Source organism: Papio anubis, chromosome X, assembly GCF_008728515.1.
Source record: "Papio anubis isolate 15944 chromosome X, Panubis1.0, whole genome shotgun sequence".
Lineage (NCBI taxonomy): Eukaryota > Metazoa > Chordata > Mammalia > Primates > Cercopithecidae > Papio > Papio anubis.
Genome location: NC_044996.1, coordinates 75597458 through 75609335, shown reverse-complemented (window position 1 = coordinate 75609335; position 11878 = coordinate 75597458).

Genomic DNA, 11878 nt, shown 5'->3' with positions numbered 1-11878 from the left:
TGTATTATTTACTTAAGATAAATACTTAAAAGGGGTGTTGAAAAGTAGAAACCTTTTAATATTCTTTAACTATATTATCAAGTAGCCTGAATACACCAATTTATATTTCCACTAGTACTTTAGGGAATGTCCATTTCCTGCACAAGTATCTCTTTGGATATTTTAAACTTTGGTTTTTTGTTTTTTTGTTTTTTTGTTTTTTTTTTGTTTTGCCAATATAATGCTATGAGGACCATATCTCACTTTTTGTTTTTCTTTTTAATTTTTTTAAAAGTTTTGTTTTGTTATTCAAATAATGAAACTTCACTTTTAAAAGAAATCAAATAACATTCATAGGAAAAATAAAAATCAATAATCATTCTCCTATCCATATATAATAATTGCCAACCTTTTGATCTATGCCATGGATCTATTTCAATAGATTTCACCTTCATCTCTCCTCCAATTTTGATAGATTTGGGTGTTTGTTGTTTCCGGTGTTTCCTCATTGAAACCAAAGCTGCTAAGAATATTCTGATGCTGAAATCGTTGCTTTCATTCAGTATTGTTTCCTGAACAAACATTCTTACAAACAAATATGGAGTACCCCATTGCTGCTATATAGTACATATGATTTTAATTTTTACACTTTTTCAATTAAATAGAAAAATAAAGTTTTATTACAAAATATTAGCAATTTCTGGCTATAAGAAAAAGAATTTAAAACTACCTATAACCCTATCTTTAGTGTTGCTTTTAATGTTTTGGTCAGTAGCTTTCTAGGATTATATTATATACATATACATACATACCTATATATATATATATATATATGGAGAGAGAGACAGCATTGTACAATATGTACATATTGTTACATATTATGATTTACATATATATATATACACAATACCAAATCATGCTTTACATCTTTACATTTTTCTGGAATCTTTGTTTAATAATAGACCTCATATATTTTCATGTTTTTTTAATATCATTTAAAATGGTCTTTGAATATTTATTGTGTATATGAATTCGCTCATTTTTTTCATTCCTACATTGTTGGAAATTTTATTTGTCCTCAATTATCCTTTAATTTCAGACCACTATGTTGACTGTCTTTTACCTAAATTTACAGTTATATCCATAATCGTTTCCATAACAGATACTTCTAGCATTAAAAACAAAATTATAGATCATTTTTAAGAACTTATACTTCATAGTCAAATTCCCACTTATAAAGTTGTGTCAACTTACACGGTTACTCTGTTATTTCCATTCTAAAAGGGTACCCAGTTCTCTGCAAAAGGCTCTAAACTAGGTATTATAATTATTTCAATTTTGCTGTGTTTTCAGTGGATAAATATGTAATTTATATTTTAAAATTTGAGTTGTAATAACATTTTTTTCTTTCATTTCTGTTTTCTGGGCAAACAAATCCTAGAATCATAATGTATAGTTGAACAGAATGAAGAAGCAGCGTAATCCTACCACTGGGTAAAAACCACATTTAAAGTGTTGTTGTATTCCTTTTCACACTTTTATAAATGTAGATATGCATGCATATTAAAGGGAAAGATCTCTGTATTAGGGTACTTCAGAAAAACAGAACCAATGTATATCTCAGAGAAACAGATTAATTTTGGGAATTGGCACACATGGTTTTGGAGGCTGAGAAGTCTACTGCCTGCAAGTTGTAGACCCAGGAAACTTTGAAAAAATAGGCAATATAGCAGGAGCAGATTGGGACAATGGGCATTTGGGCCATTTCTTCATGTAACTTACTTATACCTTTGAAACATACTCGAGCCTGATCACATATATACCACTTCCATTTTATGATAGAGTGCTGCTGTGCATGCCCAACTTTATGGCTTGGTGGGTCAGATATAACCCAGTTGATGATGGGCAGCTTGGGTAACATGGTAACTTGGCAGCCCATGATCAAGTATTCAGTTTGTACTAAGTTCCAGCAGCAGGCCAGGAATTGTCTCTCAAAAGGGGAGTAGTTATCTGTGGATGACGACATGGCCTTGCTCAAAATCCTAAAGGCCTGTGCTGCAGTTTACCCATAGCGGCTTGACAAAGGCTCTAAACAGCATCCTTATCTGCTACTGATATTTTAAGCACCATTGGATCTGCTGGATTATATAGTCCAAGTGGCAGAGCAGCCAGAACCTGTTGCATAGCCTTCTCTTGTTCTGGGCCTCACTCAAAACTAGCAACTTTTCAGGTTAATTGGTAAATGGGCCAGAGTAACACACCCAAATGAGGAATGTGTTGCCTCCAAAATCCAAATAGGCCCACCAGGCATTGTGTCTCTTTCTTAGTTGTGGAAGAGGCCAGATGTAGCAACTTATCCTTCATGTTAGAAGTGATATCTCAACAGGCTGCATACCAATGGACCTATAGAAGTTTCACTAAGGTAGCAGGCCCCTGAATTTTATTTATGGTTTATTTCTTACTCCCTGACAGACAAATGTCTTAACAATAAGCCTAGAGTGGTTGCTGCTACTCAATTACTAGGTGAAATCAGTATAATGTCATCAATGTAGTAGACCAGCATATTTTGTGGAAGGGGAAGGTGATCAAGATCCATTTGAACTAAATTCTGGCATAGGGCTTTAGAGTTGGTATACCCTCAAGATAGGACAGTGAAGGTGTATTTCTGGATTTGCCAGCTGAAAGCAAACTGCTTCTGGTGGGCCATATGGACAGGGATGGAGGAAAAGATACCAGATAGCTGCATACACGATACCAGGAGATGTGTTAATTTGCTCAGACAATGAAACCACATCTGGCACAGCAGCTGCAATTGGAGTCACCAGTTGGTTAAGCTTATAATAATCCACTGTCATTCTCCAAGATTCATTTGTCTTCTACACAGGTGAAATAGGAGAATTAAATGGAGATGTGGTAGGAATCACCACCCCTGCATCTTTCAAGCTCTTCATGAAGGTACTACTCTCTGCAATTTTTCCAGTGATGTATTGCATTTGGTTTGTTTTTCTAGGTAGAGGCAGTTCCAATGGCTTAAATTTGGCCTTTCACACCGTAGTAGCTTTCACTTTACAGGTGAAAGAGCCAATGTGAAGATTCTGCCAGCATGTAAGTATGTCTACTCAAGTTATGCATTCTGGAACTGGGGAAGTAACCACAGGATGGGTTGGGGACCCACTGGACCCACAGTGACGTACGCCATTGATCACCTGACCTCCATAAGCCAATATTCTTATTGGAAGGCCACAGTGATATTTTAGGTCCTTGAAATTAGTGTCAGTTCAAAGCCAATGTCCAGCAGTCCCTGCAAAGTCTGATTATTTCCCTTTCCCCAATGGATATTTACTTTGGTATAAGGCTGTAGGTCCTTTAGGGAAGGCTGGGAGAAAGATTAACAGTACAAATTTTCAGTAATGTACTGGAGTTATTCCTAAAGGAGACCTTGCCTCCCCTTCTTTCAAAGGTTCTGGATCTGTAGTCTGGGACTTGATTGAGAAGCAGGCTGTGACTTTATGGCTCAGGTTAAAATTTTGTTTACTTAACCTAGAAATGTTCTGCTTATATAGATTAGGTAAAAATTTAATAGGCTTGTCATCTATTTCACTTCTAGGAACACCATGCTTAATTAGCCAATGCCATAGGTCTGTGTGGGTCAGATCCTTCTGATTGCTGCTTGGATTTTGCTTTCCATAATGGTAATAATGCTGCCTTAGCCTGTTTTGTATGACTATAACAGAATACCATAGGCTGAGTAATTTACCAAGAAAATACATTTGTTTGGCTCCTGGCCCTGGAGGCTGAGAAGTCTAAGAGAGCATGGTGCTGGCATCTTCTGAGGATCTTCATGCTGTGTTATCTCATTGTGGAAGGTGTAAGGGCAAGAGAGGGTGACAGCAAGAGAGCAAAAGAGTCCAAATTCACTTTTATAACAAAGCCACTCTCAAAATAACTAACCTACCCTCATGATAATAACATTAATTCATCCATGAGGGCAGAGCCCTCATGACCTAATCACCTCTTATTAGGCCTCACTTTTCAACACTGTTGCATTTGGGATTAAGCTTCCAGCACATGAATTTTGGGGCACACATTCAAACCACAACATTTCACCCCAGACCCACTAAATTACTGTCCTGCTCACAATATAAAATAAATTTATTCCACCCCAATAGTCCTAAAAGTTTTAACTCCTTTCGGCATCAACTCAAAAGCCCAAAGCCCAGAGTCTCATTTAAATCAGATGTGGGTGAGACCCAAGGCAAAATTCATACTGAGGCAAATTCCTCGCTAACTGTGACACTGTGAAATTAAGAAGTTTTGTGCTTCTAGTCTAAAACACCAAAAGCAATGACAACAAAAGCCAAAATTGACAAATAGGATCTAATTAAACTAAAGAGCTTCTGCACAGCAAAAGAAACTACCATCAAAGTGTACAGGCAACCTACAGAATGGGAGAAAATTTTTGCAATCTACTCATCTGACAAAGGGCTAATACCCAGAACCTATAAAGAACTCAATCAAATTTATAAGAAAAAAACAAACAACCCCATCAAAAAGTGGGCAAAGGATATGAACAGACACTTCTCAAAAGAAGACATTCATACAGCCAACAGACACATGAAAAAATGCTCATCGTCACTCGCTATCAGAGAAATGCAAATCAAAACCACAATGAGATACCATCTCACACCAGTTAGAATGGCGATCATTAAAAAATCAGGAAACAACAGGTGCTGGAGAGCATGTAGAGAAATAGGAACACTTTTACACTGTTGGTCAGACTGTAAACTAGTTCAACCATTGTGGAAAACAGTGTGACAATTCCTCAAGGATCTAGAACTGGAAATACCATTCGACCCAGCCATCCCATTACTGTGTATATACCCAAAGGATTATAAGTCATGCTGCTATAAAGACACATGCACACGTATGTTTATTGAGGCACTATTCACAATAGCAGACTTGGAATCAACCCAAATGTCCATCAGTGACAGACTGGATTAAGAAAATGTGGCACATATACACCATGGAATACTATGCAGCCATAAAAAAGGATGAGTTCGTGTCCTTTGTAGGGACATGGATGCAGCTGGAAACTATCATTCTCAGCAAACTATCGCAAGAACAGAAAACCAAATACCGCATGTTCTCACTCATAGGTGGGAATTGAACAATGAGACCACTTGGACACCGGAAGGGGATCATCACACACGGGGTCCTATTGGGGGCTAGGGGGAAGGATAGCATTAGGAGATATACCTAATGTAAATGACGAGTTAATGGGTGCAGCACACCAACATGGCACATGTATACATATGTAACAAACCTGCACGTTGTGCACATGTACCCTAGAACTTAAAGTATAATAAAAAACAAAAGAAGTTTTGTGCTTCTAATGTACAATGGTGAAACTGGTATAGGATTGTAAACCAAAAAGATGATTGTCAATTACGCCTTCATCTCACACTCAGTATATCTACATTTTACATAAGATAAAGTAACCATAAAGTAGTGGATGAAGTCAATTATGCATTTGTCTCAGGGTGGACAAAAAGATTGCTTCTACTCTTGTCTGTGTTCCATGCCTGTAAAGGTAAGCTGTTAATTTACACTGTCAGGGCGAGATTCAACAGAACTCTGTTTTAAGGTTAGTTTATTGGGGATATATGTATCATGAAAGATTTTGGGGCCTACAGAGAATTTCCTTGTGAGCAGTTTGTGAGGAAGGCCACTCAGGGGGATATGTAGCCTTCTGTCATTGCAGCTCTCTGTTTAAGAACAAAAGGAAGGCAGTTTGTTTTGGCATGACTCAGTTCTCAAGCCTAACTCTCCCTTTGGCATAATGAATTTGGGGTCCCGAAATTCTGTTTTTCTTTCACATTTCCCCACTGTTCTTCAAAATCTTCTAGAGAAAGCATTGCAGAAGAAAATGAATCTCTACTCACAGGTTTCATCTGATCACTCGTCACTAGGATGGTTTATTCCTAGAAGATTAGGTCCCTCATTGCAAGAAGGCTCATTCCTAGGAGGTCATGTTTCATGGAGAGAAAGAAACAGAAGGAAGAGAGAAAGAAAAAACAGGGGAGAAAAGGAACCAAGGCCAGATTATAGCAACAAAGGGAAAGCAATCCTCAAAACTGGTTCAGGCTATGCTACCGCCTCCTCAATCAGAGCAAATTTTGGGGCTATCATTATTCTAACTTTTTGGTTGCATGTTGACTTAGTTGGAAACATATGCCTTAACAATATGGTAAGAAAAAACAAGGCAGAACATAAGTTATTATTATTCCTATTATAATCAGTAGCTCTTGCCACCAAATTCCCCAGGACTCAAACCAACTACTTAAGCAGTTGATTCGTGAGAGTTTTGGGTCTGAAAGCTTGATTATTTGTGTTTTCATATCAGTCATAAGTCAAGTAATGTTATTGATTAATCTGGGTTATAAACACAACAGTCAGTTTTTATGGTGGTACAGGATACCCTTGGGAAAATCATCTTCCTTAGATTTTGTTTGTATGGGAACATTTTTGTTTCTACCTTATTTCTGAAGAGAGTATGTCCAAGGTCATACAATTTTACAGCACAGCTTTTCTCATAAGTGAGACCTCATTGTTTAGCAAGGAGATACTAATCAACTATAAATTAGGGCCTTTTGGGTTTCATTTGTTAAGTCCTCTATATGCCATATGAAATTTTCAATTCCCACTTATGGTATAAAGATAGAAGCTAAGTGATTGTACCATTGGAATACAGAATGTGTCCAGTGAGAGTAAGAGCAACCACATCCATAAGTTAGTGCCACAAGGCCATATATCCCATTTTTAGCTAGCCAATAAATGCTCGGTCACTGCATCCAGTCAGTGGCATGCCAGTCAGTGCTTTGTAATATAATAATTTAGCCACAATATTCACAACATTAACAACATTGAAAAGCATTCTCCATTTCCTTGTCCTTTAGTGTGTTATTAATGGGTCTACAATACATATTGTGTTTTCTTATGTCAGTGCTAAAGATGCCAGATCATTTCTGTGATGTAATAACATTTTGGTATTCTATCCAGTCCTGACCTTGGAAGGGAGATATCCACCATGGCAGGTGGCAGGGACACCATGGTATGTGTCACAACATAATGTATGGAGCTACAACATTCACAACATAATGGAGCCACAACATTCACAACATTGAAAAGCATTCTCCATGTCTCTTGTCCTTTTCTGTGTTATTAATAGGTCAATGATACATATTGTCTTTTCTTATGTCAGTGCTAAGGATGCCAGATTATTTCTGTGATGTATTAAAATTTTGGTATTCTATCCAGTGCTGACCTTGGAAGGGAGATACCCACCATGGCAGGCTAGAGCCACTGGAAAGAGGCATGAGTCTGCATATCCATCAGACATCTTATTGTAATCTGTCTACATAATCCTGGGCCCATTGTAGAAACAGGTTTGTTTCATGGGCAACAGTGGGTGGCAGTGGCAAGAAAGCATATGGACAGAGGATAAGTAGAAGTGAAGTTGTGAAATTCATTTTAACTACTAAAAAGGACATTAAAACAGACAAGGCACATGTTCCTCTCTGCATAAGACGATAAAAACTGCCAGTATCTTTAGGACAATAATTATAATGACTATTATACGATAAACATAGGTGTTAATTTGTATACAGACCTGGTTCAGAGTCTTGAGTTAAAGCAGTCCAAAACAGCTATAGTCAGTCCCCTTCTAGTTCTGGATCAAAGATCATCACTGTTTAGTGACTGGAGGTGAAAATCTTTGGTGGGAGTTACAGCTCACTCAGAAAGTTGTGCGTTTTTAAGATGAGAGATGTGAATGAATGAGTCCATACCCTCTAATTTTGCTGTACACAGATTAGTCAATAGTACCTAATATAGGTCTTTCCACTGGAGTTGGCAAGGTTGGAGGGAGTCTTTGGTTAAGTGTCTCTTCCAACAGACAAAACCTCTGGGCTGTAAATTATGAACAGAAACCTCATCACCAGGGAATGCACTGTGGAATGGATCTTTTGTCAAAACCTGTTTTTAATTTTATTTATTTTTTTTTGTAACAAGATGGGTGTGATGGTTAATGTTGAGTGTCAACTTGATTGGACTGAAGGGTGCAAAGTATTGTTCCTGGGTGTGTCTGGGAGGGTGTTGCCAAAGGAGATTAACATTTGAGTCAGTGGACTGGGAGAGGCAGACTCACCCTCAATTTGGGTGGGTACCATCTAATCAGCTGCCAGTGCAGCTAGAATAAAGCAGTCAGGAGAGGCTGGAAGAGAAGACTTGCTGAGTCTTCCAGCCTTCATCTTTCTGTCATGCTGGATGCTTCATGCCCTCAAACATTGGACTCCAAGTTCTTTGGCTTTTGAACTCTTGGACCTACACCAGTGATTTGCCAGGGGCTCTCGGGCCTTTGGCCACAGACTGAAGACTGCACTGTCAGTTTCCCTACTTTTGAGGTTTTGGGACTCAAACTGGCTTTCTTACACCTCAGCTTGCAAATGTCCTATTGTAGGACAGGCATTTGAATTGCGTGGGCTCACTTATACATAGATTTTTTAAAACTAAACTCAAAATACAGTGCTTATGGGATGTGAAACCTGCATATTTATTATATTTACACTGTTTAAAATGATGTTGTAATTTTTTAAAACAATGTGGAACGATTAAATTAAGCTAATTAATCCATCCATCACCTCAAATATTTGACTTTTTATGATGAGAGCATTTGAGATTTACTCTCTCAGTGGTATCGAAATGTGCAGCACTCAGTTATTAGCTATATTCACCAAGCTGTGCAGCAGATGTATTACTCCTATCAGAGGCTTTGTAGCCTTTGATTAACATCTCTCTATCCCCCCAACACCCAGACTCTGGTGGCTATGATTCTACTCCCTGATTTTATGAGTTCAATGGATTAAGACTCCACATATAAGTGAGAACACAGTATTTGTCTTTTTGAGCTTGGCTTATTTCACTTAGCACAGTGTTCTCCAATACCATCCATGTTGTTGCAAATGACAGAATTTCATCCTTTTTAAAGTTTGAATAGTATTTCATTGTGTATATATACCACATTTTCTTTATCCAAGCATCCACTGATGGACACTTAGATTGATTCCGTAACTTGGCTATTAGTACTGCAATGCACATGGATGTGCAGACATCTCTTCAACATAACTGCTTTCAAATATTTGAGTAAATATCTAGATGTAGGATTGCTGGGTTATATAATTCTATTTTTAACTTTTGAAGAACTTCCATAGAGTTTTCCATAATAGCTCTACTAGTGTACATTCCCATCAACAGTATACAATGATTCCCTTTTCTCTGCATCCTCACTGACATTTGTTTTACCTTTTGTCTTTTTGATAATAGCCATGTTAACTGGTGTGAGGTGATACCTCATTGTGGCTTAAGTATGCATCTTCCTAATAATTAGTGATGTCAAGCATTTTTGTACGTATCTGTTAGCCATTTTTATGTCTTCTTTTGAGACTTGTCAATGTCTTTTGCCCATTTCTTATCAGACTAGTTCCTTATGTATTTTGGATATTAACCCCTTGATAGATGTATAGTTTGCAAATATTTTCTCTCATTCTGTACATTGTTTCCCTACTCTGTTAATTGTTTCCTTTGTTGTGCACAAGCTTTTTATTTTGATGTAATCCCATTAGTCTACTTTCACTTTAGTTGCTTGCACTTTGGGGGTCAAATGTAAAAAGGCATTGCTGAGACCAATGTTATGTAGTTTTTCCTCTATGATTTTTTTATAGTAGTTTAACAGTTTCAGGTTTTATGTTTAGTTCTTTAATTCATCTTATGTTGATTTTTGTATATGGTGTGAGAAAAGGGTCCAATTTCATTTTTCTTTTTCCCAAAACCATTTATTAAAGACACTTTCTTTTTCCCATTCTATATTCCTGCTACTTTTGTCCAATATCAGTTGACTGTAAATGCATGGGCTCATTTTTGGGCTATCAATTCTGTTCCATTGGTCAGTGTGGGTCTATTTTTATGCCAGTATCATGTTGTTTTAATTATTATTGTTTTGTAGTATAGTTTGAAATGAGGTCATGTGATGCCTCCAGCTTTTTATTTTTGTCATTGTTCTGTTTTTATTTATGATTGTCTTGGCTATTCATGGCTTTTTGTAATTCCATGTAAATTTTAAGATTGTTTTTCCCATATATATGAAAAATGACATTGGTATATTGATAGGTTTTGCATTGAATCCATAGATTGATTTGGGTAGTCAATTTGGTAGTTAAAATAGAATGTTTTCACAATATTAATTCTTCCAGTTCATGAACACAGGATATCTTTCCATTTGCCTGTGCTTTCTTCAGTTTCTGTTATTAATATTTACAGTTTTTGGCATAAGAGTTTTCACTTCCTTTGTTAAATTTATTCATAACTTTTTTATTTCATTAAAGCTACTGTAAGTGGGATTGTTCTCTGGATTTCTTTCTGGGAAAGTTTGTTAGTGTAGAAAAATGCTACTAATTTTTATGTGTTGATTTTGTATATTGCAACATTACTGAATTTGCTCATCAGTTCTAACAGATTTTTGGTGAAGTGTTTAGGGTTTCCTATTATATTAGTTCATTTTGAGTTGCTATATAGGAATACCTGAGACTGGGTAATTTATAAAGAAAATATGTTTATTTTGACTCACAGTTCTGCAGACTGTACAAGAAGCATGGTGCCAACATCTGCTTATGGTGAAGGCCTTAAGAAGTTTGCAATCATGGCAGAAGGTGAAGGGGGAAAAGGCATGTTACATGGCAAGAGAGAAAGCAAGAAAGATGCCAGGCTCTTTTAAACAACCAGTTCCCACGTTAACTAATAGAGCAAGAACTCATTCATTACTCTGGGGAGGACACTAAGCCATTCATGAAGGATTTGGCCCCATGACCCAAACACCTCCCACTGAGCTCCATCTTTAACATTGGGGATCACATTTCAACATAACATTTGGAGGGGACAAACATCCAAACTACATCATCTATATATATAATATTTTGTTGTCAGCAACAGTGACAGTTTTTTTCTTTCCTATTTGGATGCCTTTTAATTCTTTGTTTTGCTTTATTGCTCTGGCAAGGAGTTCCAATGCTATTAATATGTTGAATAGAAGTGATAAGAGTGGGCATCCTGATCTTATTACTAATTTGAGAGAGGAAAGGGTTCCAATTTGTCACCATTGAGTATAATGTTAGCTTTGGGTTTATTATGTATGGTCTTTATTGTGTTGATGTGAATTCCTTCTATATCTAGTTTGTTGAGTGTTTTAAATTCTGAAATAGTGCTGCATTTTGTGTAATGCTTGTTTTGCATCTAATGAGATAATCATATAATTTATGTCCTTGATTCTGTTAATGTAATGTGCCACACTATTGATTTGCAAATGTTGAAACATTCTTGCATCATGGGAATAAATCCCATGTGCTCATGGTGCATAATTTTTAATGTGCTTTTGAGTTTGTTTTCTGGCATTGAATATGTCCTCCAAATTTCAGGTGTCAGAAATTTAATCCCCAAATGTTTGTGGTATTTGGAGGTGGGATCTTTGGGAAGTAATTAGAATTAGATAAAGTCATCAGGGTGGAGGCCCCAAAATGGGAATGATGGTTTTATCAGAAGAGAAAAAGACATCTGAGCTGAGATTCTCTTGCCCCTTTGTCATATGATGCCTTACACCATGTTATGACATAGCAAGAAGGCCTTCACCACATGTGGCCCCTCGAACTTGGATTTCCCAATCTCCAGAAATGTAAAAAATAAATTTATTGTGATATTCTTTTCTGGCTTGGTATTAAGGTAATGCTGGACTTGTAAAAAGCATTTGGAAGTATTTCTTTCTCTTTGAGTTTTTGAACAAGTTTGTCAAGAA